General features: G+C 35.9%; 1 pseudogene across 1 annotated transcript in view; it reads left to right on the forward strand.

Annotated features, from left to right (window-relative positions):
- LOC105529080 overlaps positions 1-5,756 on the forward strand; it is a 14,367-nt pseudogene extending 8,611 nt beyond the window's left edge. The window contains exon 3 of the transcript XR_001004451.1: positions 5,747-5,756. The product of XR_001004451.1 is annotated as a translationally-controlled tumor protein pseudogene, transcript variant X2 (transcript). The remainder of the gene's footprint in view (positions 1-5,746) is intronic.
- Positions 5,757-14,501: the final 8,745 nt, after the last annotated feature.

The raw sequence follows: 14,501 nt of genomic DNA on the forward strand, positions 1-14,501 counted from the left end.
ACCTCTGGTAGAATTCGGCTGTGAATCCATCTGGTCCTGGACTTTTTTTGGTTGGTAGGCTATTAATTATTGCCTCAATTTCAGAGCCTGCTATTGGTCTCTTCAGGGATTCCACTTCTTCCTGATTTAGTCTTGGGAGAGTGTATGTATCCAGGAATTTATCCACTTCTTTTAGGTTTTCTAGTTTATTCGCATAGAGGTGTTTATACTATTCTCTGATTGTAGTTTGTATTTCTGTGGGGTCGGTGGTGATATCACCTTTATCATTTTTTTATTGCATCTATTTGATTCTTCTCTCTGTTCTTCTTTATTAGTCTTGCTTGTGGTCTATCAATTTTGTTGATCTTTTCAAAAAAACAGCTCCTGGATACATTGATTTTTTGACGGGTTTTTTGTGTCTCTATCTGCTTCAGTTTTGCTCTGATCTTAGTTATTTCTTGCCTTCTGCTAGCTTTTGAATGTGTTTGCTATTGCTTCTCTAGTTCTTTTAACTGTGATGTTAGAGTGTCAATTTTAGGTCTTTCCTGCTTTCTCTTGTGGACATTTAGTGCTATAAATTTCCCTCTACACACTGCTTTAAATGTGTCCCAGGATCACTTGTTGAGAAGGGTGTCCTTCCCCACTTTATGATTTTGTTTGCTTTGTCGAAAATCAGGTGGCAATAAGTATTTGGGTTTATTGCTGGGTTCTCTATTCTGTTCCTTTGGTCTATGTGCCTATTTCTATACCAGTACCATGCTGTTTTGGTGACTACGGCCTTATAATATAGTTTGAAATCAAGTAAAGTGATGCCTCCAGATTTGTTCTTTCTGCCTAATCTTTCTTCGGCTATGTGGGCTGTTTTCTGGTTCCATGTGAAGTTTAGATTTTTTTTTTTTAATTCTATGAAGAATGACAGTGATATTTTGATAGGAATTGATTAAATTAGTAGATTGCTTTTTGCAGTATGGTCATTTTCATGATATTGATTCTACCCATCCATGAGCATGGGATGTGTTTCCATTTGTGTGTGTGTGTGTGTGTGTGTGTGTCATCTATTTCAGCAGTGTTTTGTAGTTTTTCTTGTAGAGGTCTTTCACCTCCTTGGTTTGGTATATTCCATAGTATTTTGTTTTATTTTATTTTATTTTATTTTTGCAACTATTGTAAAAGGGATTGAGTTCTTCATTTTATTCTCCATTTGGTTGCTGTTGGTGTATAGAAGAGCTACTAATTTGTGTACCTCAACTTTGTATCCAGGAACTTTGCTGAATTCTTTTATCATCAATTCTAGGAGCTTTCTGGAGGAGTCTTTAGGGTTTTTGAGGTAAATGATCATATCATCAGCAAACCGTGACAGTTTGACTTTTTTTTTTACTGATTTGGATGGCTTTTATTTCTTTTTCTTGTCTGATTGCTATTGGACTTCCAGTACTATGTAGAAGAGGAGTGATGAGAGTGGGCATCCTTGTATTTTTCTATTTCTCAGAGGTAATACTTTCAACTTTTCACCATTCAACATTATGTTGGCTGTGGTTTTGTCTTAGATGGCTTTTGTTACATTGAAGTATACCCCTTGTATGCCAATTTTGTTGAGAGTTTTAATCATAAAGGCATGCTAGATTTTGCTGAATGCTTTTTCTGCATCTATTGAGATGATCATGTAATTTTTGTTTTTATTTCTAGTTTATGTGGTGTATCACATTTATTGACTTGTGTATGGTAAACCTTCCCTACATCCCTGATATGAAACTCACTTGATCATGGTGGATTATCTTTTTGATATGTTGTTGGATTCAGTTACCTAGTATTTTGTTAAGAATTTTAGCATCTATGTTCATAAGGGATAGCTATCTGTAGTGTTCTTTTTTGTTTTATCTTTTTCTGGTTTTGGTATTAGTGTGATGCTGGCTTCATAGAATAAATTAGAGAGGGTTCCCTCTTTCTCTGTCTTGTGGAATAGAGTCAATAGATTGATACTAATTGTTCTTTAAATGTCCGGTAGAATTCTGCTGTGAATCTGTGTGGTCCCGGGCTTCTTTTTGTTGATAATTTTTAAATTACCATTTCAATCTCTCTGTTTTTGGTCTCTATTTGTTTAGGGTATCAAATTCTTCCTGGTTTAAGCTAGGAGGGTTATATCTTTCCAGGAAATTAACCATCTCTTTAAGGTTTTTTAGTCTATGTGTGTGAAGGTGTTCATAGTATCCTTGAATCATCTTTTGTATGTGTATAGTGTCAGTTTTAATATCTCCCATTTCATTTATTATTCAGGTTATTTGGATTTTCTCTCTTCTTTTCTTGGTTAATCTTGCTAACAGTCTATCAATTTTATTTATCTTTTCAAAGAACCAGCTTTTTGTTTCATGTATCTTCTATATTTTTGTTTGTTTGTTTCAACTTTATTTGGTTCTGCTCCGATCTTGGTAATTTCCTTTCTCTGCTGGGTTTGGGTTTGCTTTTTTCTTGTTTCTCTAGCTCCTTGAGATGTTACCTTAGAATGTTAGTTTGTGTTTTTTCAGTCTTTTTGATGTAGGCATTTAGGGCTATGAACTTTCATGTTAGCACTGCCTTTGGTTTTGATGGTTGTGTCACAATTGTCGTTCAGTTCAAAAAATGTTTTAATTTCCATCTTGATTTCGTTCCTGATTCAGTGATCATTCAGGAGCAGGTTATTTAATTTCCATGTATTTATATGGTTTTGGAAGTCCCTTTTGGGGTTGAATTTCAGTTTTACCTCACTGTGATCTGAGAGAATGCTTGATATAATATCAATTTTTTAGAGTGTTTTGAGGCTCATTTTGTGGTCTATCATATGTTCTATCTTGGAAAAAGTTCCACACGCTGTTCAATAGAATGTGTATACTGCTGTTGTTAGATGGAACATTCTGTATATATCTGTTAAGTTCATTTGTACTAAGGTATAGTTTAAATCCATTTTTTCTTTGTTGACGTTCTGTCTTGATTACCTATGTAATACTGTGAGTGGAGTATTGAAGTCCCTCACTATTCTTGTACTGCTATCTCATATCTTAAGTCCATTTTAATTGTTTTATGAATTGGGGAGCTCCAGTGTTAGGTGCAAGTATATTTAAGATTGTGATATTTTCTTGTTGGACAAGGCCTGTTACCATTATATAATGTCCCCCTTTGTCTTTTTTAACTGCTGTTGCTTTAAAGTTTGTTTTTTTTCTGATATATGAATAGCTACTCCTTCTTGCTTTTAGTGTCCATTTGTATGAAATGTCGTTTTCCACCCTTTTGATTTTATGTGAGTCCTTATATGCTAGGTGAGTCTCTTGAAGGAAGCAAATAGTTGGTTGGTAAATTCTTCTTCATTACGCAGTTCTTTATCTTTTAAGTGGAGCATTTAGGCCATTTATGTTCAATGTTAGTACTGAGATATGAGGTACCATTTTATTCATCATGCTATTTGTTGCCTGTGTGCATCAGTTTTTTGTTTTTGTTTTTAAATTGTATTTTTGTTTTATAAGTCCTGTGAGATTTACTCTTTAAAGAGGTTCTGTTTTGATGTGTTCCCAGGATTTGTTTCAAGATTTAGAGCTCCTTTTAGCAGTTCTTGTAGTGGTGGCTGGGTAGTGGTATTTTCTGTCAGCATTTGTTTGTCTGAAAAATACTGTATCTTTCTTTCATATATGACGGATGCTTACTTTCACTGGGTATAAAACTCTTGCTTGGTAATAGTTTAGTTTGAGGAGGCTGAAGATGGGGACCCATCTCTTCTAGCTTGTAGAGTTTCTGCTGTGAAATCTGCTGTTAATCTGATGATTTTCCTTTGTAGATTACCTGATATTTTTGTCGAACAACTCTTAAGATTCTTTCCTTTGTCTTAACTTTAGATAACCCGATAACAGTGTGCCTAGGTGATGATTTTTTTGCAATATATTTTGCAGGTGCTCTTTGTGCATCTTGGATTTGGATGTCTAGATCTCTAGCAAGGTCAGGGAAGTTTATCTCTATTATTCCCCCAAATATGTTTTCCAAACTTTTATATTTCTCTTCTTTCTCAGGAATACCGAATATTCTTCAGTTTGGTCATTTAACATAATCCCAGGCTTCTTGGAGGCTTTGTTCATATTTTCTTATTCTTTTTTCTTTGTCTAACTAACCTCCTGAATTCTTCTTCAGGTAAATCAGGGATTTCTTCTTGGTTTGGATCTATTGCTGGTGAGCTAATGTGATTTTTAGGGGGTGATTTTGGGGTGATTTTTGGGGTCTCTCAGCTGTGGATATCAGCACCTGTTCCAGTGGAGGTGGCAGCGGGATGAAATTGACTCTGTGAGAATTCAGAGATTTGTTGGTTTCTTGCTCTGTTTTTGAGCTGGTTGGCCTCCCACTGGGAGGTGACACTTTCCAGAGAGCATCAGCTGTAGCAGCATGGATATTAACCGGCAGTGGGTGGGTCCCTAGAACTCCCAAGAGTATATGCCCTCTCTGTTCAGTTACCTGAGTGGGTAGGGAAGGACCATCAAGTGGGGGCAGGACTAGGCATGTCTGAGCTCAGACTCTCCTTGGGTGGGTTTTGCTGCAGCTGCTGTGGGAGTTAATAATGAAATTCCCAGGTCAATAGAGTTATGTACCTAGGAGAATTGTGGCTGCCTCTGCTAAGTCATGCCAGTTGTCAGGGAGTGGGGGAAAGCTGGCAGTCACAGGCCTCACCCAGCTCCCCTGCAATCTGAAGGGTTGGACTCAGTCCCATTGTGCCCCCGCTAACAGAATCAAGTCTGTTTCTAGACAGTGGGCAAGCAGGGAGGAGAACTTGTTCCAGACTACTCACCTCCCAGGGTATTTGGGGTGTCTCCCAGGTCCTACAGGAGCAATATGCTTTCTTCAGAGGATCTGTAGGTCTTCTCAGGTTTCCTGATTTATTCCTGCAGTTGTTCTGGAGCTAAAAATTCACCCTGCAAGCCTCTGCACACTGCTCTGTCCACCCGAGTAGAAGCTGCAATCTAGTCCTGCCTCCCATTGCCATGATGCCTAGAGTCACAGGTCCTACTCTTAAAGACTGATTAAAAGAAGCTTGCTCACATTATTGAGGGTAACCTCCTTTACTTCAACTAATGGTAGAAGTTAACAGTTCTACAAAACACCTAGATTAGTGTTTGATTAAGTAATTGAGTACTGACCAGGCGCAGTGGCTCATGCCTGTAATCCCAGCACTTTGGGAGGCCGAGGTGGGCAGATTACGAGGTCAGGAGATCAAGACCATCCTTGCTAACACGGTGAAACCCCGTCTCTCACTAAAAATACAAAAAAAGTAGCCGGGCGTGGTGGCAGACGACGGTAGTCCCAGCTTCTCGGAAGGCTGAGGCAGGAGAATGGCATGAACCCGGGAGGCGGCAGAGCTTGCAGTGAGCGGAGATCGCGCCACTGCACTCCAGCCTGGGTGACAGAGCGAAACTCTGTTAAAAAAAAAAAAAAAAAAAGAATTGGGTACTGTGTCCTAGCCATGTTAACATACAAAACTGACCACCACAGTCAGGTACTTGGGTTTTGATTTGTAGGAGACCTTTATAAACATATAAGCCAGTTTATTTTCTCCTGATTTATGCATTCCAACTATGTTCTACCAATGCCAAACTTATTTTTTAATTTACATATGGTGCTTTTTATTACATATTTAAAATATTTTCCTAAATAAATTCATTATGATATTTTCCAATGTCTTTTTATGGAAGCTTTATTTTTAACCTTTTACATTTAAGCCTGTGATTCCTGTTAATGGTTTGTATGAGGAAATGAGAAGGGGTTAGGTCTTATTTTCTTCTATAAGATATCACTTTTTTCCAGAAGAATTTATTATAAAGGCCATTCTTTCCTTACTGAACTTCAGTGGCTCCTTGCCATAAAGCAGATGACTGTATGTATGTTGTTTGGTGTCTTGATTATCCTTTTTGTTGGTCTGCTTTTCTGTACTTGGGCCAATCCCACATTGTTTGCATCATTGTGGCTTTATAATGATTCATAAGGAATGTATTTATGTGATCTTAAACTGTATGAATCTCAAATATATAACCCTATTTTGAATTTTTATTTTTCCCAAAGTCACATCTCATAGTAATTATTGTATCAGTTAGTGGTATGGCAGGGCATAGATGGCATAATCGAACTGAGGAATTCATGAAACATTTAACTATATACACATTGTGGGAAGATTATAGGGAACCACAAGAAAGAATCCACTACTCTGTACTGTTAATTTAGTAGGACATTATTACCACACCCGAAGGGGAAAGAACAGGAAGCAATTATTGGAGCATTGAGAAAAAGAAAGTTCTGTAAAGAAGATTGTTTGACTGGAGCAATCAGGTGATGCAGCCAGCCCATGGTGACATGGAAGATAAAAAGGCAGGGTTATAAATAACTAATTCTCACTCTCCTGTCTCTTCTCCTGAAGATACTTTTCATTGGCCAAACACAGCAAGGAAGCCAGAAGGCCCTAAGGCGGCTTATTTACACAGTCCTTAAAGGCTGCTTTGAGGAGCACAAAATGAGTGTATAGAAGGCTAGAGAAGAAATCTCATGGAAAAAATGAAAGACACCCAGCACAAATATGACGTGGGAAGGCTGGTATATTTTCTCCTCTTAAAGCAAAATGCTATCAACTTTTGAAAGTATATATTTGACTGATGTTCAATTTTCCTTAATTTTTAGTTTACAAATTTGGTAGTTCTAATGAGTAATTAAACATAATGGTAAATGATTTGAGCCCAGCTTATATTTATTAGAGAATTTGAAGAAGCAAAATTTTTGTTGCATTTATTCAGTTCCACCACTGACTCCTTAAGTTCTACTCCATTTTCTCTAATTAAAATTTACATGGAAAATGGAGATGACATGGCTGAAGATTGAGCAAGAAGAAAGGGAGGAATGTGGTATACCTGGCTGATCAAAATATTTATATTGTAATAATGGAAAATTGATAACCACTCATGGCACAAAGATTTTTCATTTTTAGATTGTTCCTGTCCCCACCTCCAGGAATGAACAGCACAGTTCGAGGATGTCTTTGTTAAAAAACTGACATACTTTCCAAGGTGTTTACTTCTCTTCCTGGTCAAGAGTTAAAGTGGCACTAAATTATAATCAAATGTGTTTTGTTTGTTGTCCGTCTAAATTATTTTAAAAGAGCATAAGTCCTGTATATTTTCTGTGTTCTATGTTCAAGGAATGCCACTTTGTTATCTACATAGCCTTCAAAAGATTTAAAGTTAGAGAATGAAATGAAACTCTAGCTGCAATTTCATAATCACTCAAAGCAGCACAATAATGAAAGCAAAAAACTAAGCTGAAGCTTTATTCTAGGTCAGTGCTATTCAAAGTGTGGTTTGTGGATTATTGCTGGTCCACGAACAATTTGTTATTGCACCAACATAAGAAAAGAAATGGAAAGTAACCATCTGGAAATGTCTATAGTGATTTGACAGGTGCTTGTGGCAGACTAGTCTTACTAGACACCAGCAGTAGGATCACGTTTTAATTTGTAATATTTTAAGCAACTATACCTCAAAAGCATATAAAATCTGGTATTTATTTTTGACATAGATAGACACTTCAATCAATTATAATTAAATAAGAAAATTATTTACACTAAACAGAAGATAAAGATGAATTGTGAAAATTCAGTGAAACTTGCTTCATTTTGTATAAAATTTCAAAATGAATATCACAATATTGCTATAAAATCACGTCCATTATCTATCAATATATTTCTGTGAAAATAAGCAGTCTAACTTGTGAGTTATTAAAACAAATCATATCTAGATAGATATGTTTGTTTTCTAGGACTAGTGCTGTCATTGACCTAACAGATAAGTTAACAAGCAAGATTTCATACACATTTGAGTTATAGTTGTCACACGATATGTAATTTAGATAAAACTATGCATATTAATATTGTGAGTATTAGGTGACAAATGGGCCTATACAGTGTGTGTATAGAGGTGTTTAATGTAAAGAATCATTGACTTTTTTCAATTATTACTATAGAAAGCAAAATGTATCAGTTATGAAAATGATTATCTGTATTAATCACTGTTTGCATACTTTCGGTGTTCAATATGTAAAATAAAATTTTATACTTATTTCTTCTTATTCTTATTTGTGCTGCATATATTTAATGTTTCTATGTCTCTTGCATCTAATAAAAATGAATGTATTTGTGTATGTCTTCATTGTTTTTAATTTTATTTTTCTAGTACTTTACTGCAGTTTACAAAATTATTTTCACATAATGACTTGGAAGGCAGGGTTTAGTGATTATTCACCACAGATGGTTTGGGAAATACTGAACTTGGCAAAAATTTCGTAAGTAAAATTGAAGGTTAGCAAATAGTATGGTATAAGGAGAGATAAAAAGGTGCTGAAATAGTAATCAATGATTTAATTGGTATTCAAGTAATAAAAGGAAGAAAAAATGAAGTATAAAGTCCAGGTTTTTTTGTTGTTATAATTGTAATACATAATTATTTTATTTTTCAAGTGTAATTGGGTTGATGAAATAGGAAACAAGTTGAAAAGCAAATAATCTTAGTATGAGCGCTTTTAAGACGTGAAGTATCAGGTTTTACAGGGCTATTTCTGACACCTTTGGCTAAGTAAATATCTCTATTGTTTCTTTATTAAAATCTCAAGGTACCTTATTATTATCATCAGTAGTATTGTTCAGGTATCCATTTTGCACGCATTTCAGTGATTCTATCACATGTACTAACCATCTCACTAGCACTGTATACCACTGTTTTATCATTTTCAGTACCTAGCATACTGCCTGATGAAAATTAGAGAAAAACTAAATATTTATTTTATAAATAAATGAATGCTACACTTTCTTAATACACAGACTGATGTTCAGAATACTGTGTTTATTTGTTGGCCAATATAGTTTGGCTGAGTCCCTACTGAAATCAAATCTTGAATTGCAGTTCCCTTGCTCATAGTGATATTGACAATGAAGTCCAGGCTGAGGTGGTCTCAGATGGCATTTTGGAACTTATTGGGAACTTGAGTAAAGGTCACTGTTGCTATGCAAAGAGACTGGCAATGGTTTGCGCCTACCCTAGAGATCGGTGGAGCTTTGAACTTGAGAGATGATTTGGGGTATCTGGCAGAAAAAATTTCTAAGTGACAAAGTGTTCAAGAGGAGGCAAAGCATACAATTTTGGAAAATTTGCAGCCTGATGATGCAATAGAAAATAAAAATCCATTTTCTGGGGAGAAATTCTAGCCTGCTGCATAAATTTGCATAAGTAAAGAAGAGCCAAATGTTAATTGCCAAGACAATGGAGAAAATGTTTCCAGGGCATATCAGAGGTCTTCACAGCAGCCCCTCCCATCACAGGCCTGGAGACTTAGGAGGGAAAATGGTTTTCTGGGCCAGAGCCAGGCCCCCATGCTCTGTGCATCCTTGGGACATGGTGCCTAGCACCCCAGCCCTTCATTCCAGCTGTGGATAAAGGAGGCCAAAGGACAGCTCAGGCCATTGCTTTAGAGGGTACAAGCCCTAAGCCTTGGCAACTTCCATGTGGTGTTGGTCTCGTGGGTGTGCAGAAGACAAGAACTGAGGTTAGCAACCTTCACCTAGATTTCAAAGAATGTATGAAAATGCATGGATGTCCAGGCAGAGGTGTGCCGCATAAGCAGAACCCTCATGGAAAACCTCTGCCAGGGCACTGCAGAAGGGAAATGTATGGTTGAAGCCACCACACAGAGTCCCCACTGGGGCACTGCCTAGTGGAGCTATGAGAAGAGGACCATTGTCCTCCAGACCCCAGAATGGTAGATCCACTGACAACTTGCACCATGCAACTGGAAAACATGCAGACACTCAATGCCAGCCTGTGAAAGCAGACAGGATGGTGGGCTGTACCTTGTAGAGCCGTAGGGGCAGAGCTGCTCAAAGTCATGGGAGCCTACCTCTTGCATCACCATAACATGAATGCAAGACATGGAGTCAAAAGAAATCATTTTGGAACTTTTAGGTTTAATTACTTCCTTATTGGATTTCTGACTTGCATGAGGCCTGCAGCTCCTTTCTTTTGGCCAATTTCTCCCATTTGGAATGGAAACACATACCCTAAGCCTGTACCTCTATTGTATCTAGAAAGTAATTCACTTGCTTTTGATTTTACAGGTTCATAGGCAGAAGCAACTTGCCTTGTCTCATAGGAGACTTTGGACTTGGACTTTCAGGTTAATGCTGGAATGAGCTAAGACTTTGGGGAAATATTGAAAAGACAGGACTGTGTTTTGAAATACGAAGACATGAGATGTGGGAGGGGCTAAGGGTAGAATGATATGGTTTGGTTGTGTCCCCACGCAAATCTCATCTTGAATTGTAGTTACCATAATCCCCACATGTTATAGGTAGGACCCAGTGGGAGGTAACTGAATCATGGGGGGAGTTACCCCCATGCCGTTGTTGTGATAGTGAGTTCTCACGAGATCTGATGGTTTTATAAAGGACTATTGCCCTTTGTTCAGCACGCGTTCTGTCTGCTCTCGCCCTGTGAAAAGATGCCTTCTGCCACGATTGTAAAAGTTTCCTAAGGCCTCCCCAGTTATGCAGAAGTGAGTCAGTTAAACCTCATTTCTTTATAAATTATCCAGTTTCTGATATTTCTTCATACCAGTGTGATAATGAACTAATTCATTAGTTAATTCCATTTGCTTGTTTGTTGGCATCTATTTGTCTGGGAATAATAATATAAGGAGGATATAAAGTGCTCAGTTATATTTAGTACTTCTATTTACCGATCCTGCTAATAATGGAATTTTTTTTTTCTTATCCAAAGTTGAGATAACTAGCCCAGTCTAAGAGGAAAATTCACTTTGATTTTTTCTTTTTTTAAAAATTCCAATGTGATTTAAAATAGAGTAGAAAAGATTTCTCTCAGTAAGACACAATATCTAACCCCATCAACTCTAAAAGTGTCAGTAACCCACATCTTTGAAAGAATCCTTATAAAAGGTGCATTCAATACATTGTGTATTTGCTCATCTAGGGACTTCTGCTTTCTAGCAAATGCTTTGTAGTTTTGACATTTATTAGAAAAGAGTCAGGTGTATCACCATTAATTTTTCTCCTCTAAAAACTGATCAAAATCTTTATTTTTATTCAAAATATGATAAATAACTTTGTGGAATACCCATATTGTTTTAATATATTCACCCAAAATTATATTTGATAGCATTTTACAATTCCAAAAGGCAAAAACTCTGCTTGCATTTTTTGTTAATGAGGTTGCGGAAATGTTTATTCATTCATAAACATCACTGACGGCCGGGCGCGGTGGCTAAAGCCTGTAATCCTAGCACTTTGGGAGGCCGAGACGGGCGGATCATGAGGTCAGGAGATCGAGACCATCCTGGCTAACACGGTGAAACCCCGTCTCTACTAAAAAAAAAATACAAAAAAACTACCCGGGCGAGGTGGCGGGCGCCTGTAGTCCCAGCTACTCCGGAGGCTCCGGCAGGAGAATGGCTTGAACCCGGTAGGCGGAGCTTGCAGTGAGCTGAGATCCGGTCACTGCGCTCCAGCCTGGGCGACAGAGCGAGACTCCGTCTAAAAAAAAAAAAAAAAAAAAATTCCCACTACGGGCTACACATTGAGTGTGTACATTTTTAAAAGGCATAATCTTTGCTCTGAATCAAGTGAAAGGCATGGGTATGAAAAAGAAAAGTGTATGTGTTTTCACAAGCTGTTTTATAAATGATTGTATAAATATGTATTAGAAAATGTGTAATTATATTGCAAATGTGTTTCTTAATGTTTCAAATGCTAAAAACAGCTTGGAAGTTTGTAACAGAAGGGACAAACAAGAGATATGTGATAAAGAATAAATAAAACTCACATAATGCAAGAATGATCTTAACATAATTCACTATAAATATTTCATACATATTACAATTCTGCATAAAGTTTATATGAATTTAACACTTACACTGAAAACCCATATTGATACTATGATACATTTGATTGAATATTAGAAAAATATAAAAATTTCATGCCTCAATATATGAAAATGTAATGTTGCTAAAGATCATAAAAAATAAATATTTTTAAATAAAATAGATACAAGGAATATTAAAGGAAGTCCAGGGTCAATACTTTAGACTTAATATTATAAATTATGTTAGTGACATGCAGATATGGTTAGTATATTTTTTATGTTTTAATTTAAACTTCTGGAATGTAGATACTGTCATTAATCGTTCCTAATAGTATTAACTTCTAAAATGAGAGTTACATTCTACTACATACTGATTATAATCATGGAAGACACATACTCAAATGCCATATCTTTAAATCTATTGGACTCCTTACAACAAATGTAATGGCAACTAAAAGTTTTGCTGAATGCTACAATAAGCTGCTCCTTAAGTTTGCATTTCTCTGAATCGTATAAAAAAATTTCTATTTTGCTGTTCATTTCCAGAGATGCCATCTCCCTTCCCATTCTTATCACCACACAAATTGTATAATTCTGAGGAGTCTTGAATACTGTTGTAAATAGGAAATACAATTTTGAAAGAATTAATATATTATAATTATTTGCTCACCCACTCCAAATTCTGGTTTATTCCTATCTTTCACACCTATTACTGCATGGCCAATGTAATTGCAGATGTAAAATGTGATGGCTTTTGAAGTTCTAAGTTTGGAAAACAGAAATCGTAGAGTTAGCCATCTATCTGGAGGCAACATACCTGTTAATTCAAAATTAGCTGAGAGGTTTAATTAAAGACAGTTAATACATAGAAGAAATTCTGTGACTTTCTGACCCAGAAGATTTAAAAGGGGAATAAAGAATTGTAGGCATTCAAATACTTAATCTAACATGTAATTAGTAAATACATAATGTCTAAAGTAAATGGATCAAGACCTAGGGAGTTAAGCATATTATTTTAAATTATAATTTTGAATATTACGTAAATATTGTAAAATATGAATCTTATAAAATATGAATATTATAAAACATATAACATGTGTGCCTGGAGAAAGAGATGGCAATGAGTAAGTTAGCTTAGATCTAAGTTTTCCATAGCAATATCTCGGTAAGTGTTGCAGGCGGCTCACAAATTCTATTTGGAAATATAATCTGTCCAAAGACAAACTACAAAATGAACTGTGGAAGAGCAGCATTTCTAGTAGACTTTTCAGTCTTTCATAAAATTTTTTTTAAAATTTAAAATCTAAATTTCTAACCTGTATAAATTAACTTTTAATTCACTCAGGTAAAGTAACAATACCAACTTTAATAATTAAATGTTAAATAATATATGTAAATGTGCTTACATACTTATATATACACATATACATGTATATATACCTATACATACACATTAAAACCCTATACATGATATATTAGCATACGAGTCTACATATGAAAATATGCATGTGCATACATAGTTATATATACCTGTTTACATATACAAGTATGTGCATTTCACTTAAATATTGAATTTTTAAAATATGCCATTTAAAATTTTTATAGGCTGAATTGTCAGTAGGAATTTTATATTTATACTAACAATAACCTCTTTTTCCTAGAATTTAGAAGAGACTCTGAAAAACCTCTTCATGTTTTATAACAGTGGCAGAAAATTTAGCAGCGAACACTGGGCAATCATGGCTACTGCACTATCTCTGAAAAGTACAGAGTTTGGCAAGAATTTTGGTTTGGGTTGTTTTCATTAGGTTGTTCTAATTTCGAAAACCCCACTGGCACCTAGTACCTTAACCAATTGCAGTCATTTTTTTCTTTTTTTGAAGGTGAGCAGTGTCAATGTCAATATCCCTCTGGCTTAGATAAACTTATGTATTCTGCTTGTGTCTATTAACCAAGACCAGATAATAGGTAGTGTTTGTGGAGGTAAATCTTAACAAACTGTCTCTCAGACCACAGTGCAATCAAACTAGAGCTCAGGATTAGGAAACTGATGCAAAACCTCTCAACTACATGGAAACTGAAAAACCTGTGTATGTATCCTGAATGAATTCTGGGTACATAATGAAATGAAGGCAGAAATAAAGATGTTCTTTGAAATGAATGAGAACAAAGATACAACATACCAGAATCTCTGGGACACATTTAAAGCAGTGTGTAGAGGGAAATTTATAGCACTAAATGTCCACAAGAGAAAGCTGGAAAGATCTAAAATTGACACTCTAACATCACAATCAAAAGAACTAGAGAAGCAATAGCAAACACATTCAAAAGCTAGCCGAAGGCAAGAAATAACTAAGATCAGAGCAAAACTGAAGGAGATAGAGACACAAAAAACCCGTCAAAAAATCAATGTATCCAGGAGCTGTTTTTTTGAAAAGATCAACAAAATTGATAGACCACAAGCAAGACTAATAAAGAAGAACAGAGAGAAGAATCAAATAGATGCAATAAAAAAATGATAAAGAGGATATCACCACCGACCCCACAGAAATACAAACTACAATCAGAGAATAGTATAAACACCTCTACGCGAATAAACTAGAAAACCTA

This window comes from Mandrillus leucophaeus, unplaced genomic scaffold, assembly GCF_000951045.1.
Source record: "Mandrillus leucophaeus isolate KB7577 unplaced genomic scaffold, Mleu.le_1.0 Scaffold748, whole genome shotgun sequence".
Lineage (NCBI taxonomy): Eukaryota > Metazoa > Chordata > Mammalia > Primates > Cercopithecidae > Mandrillus > Mandrillus leucophaeus.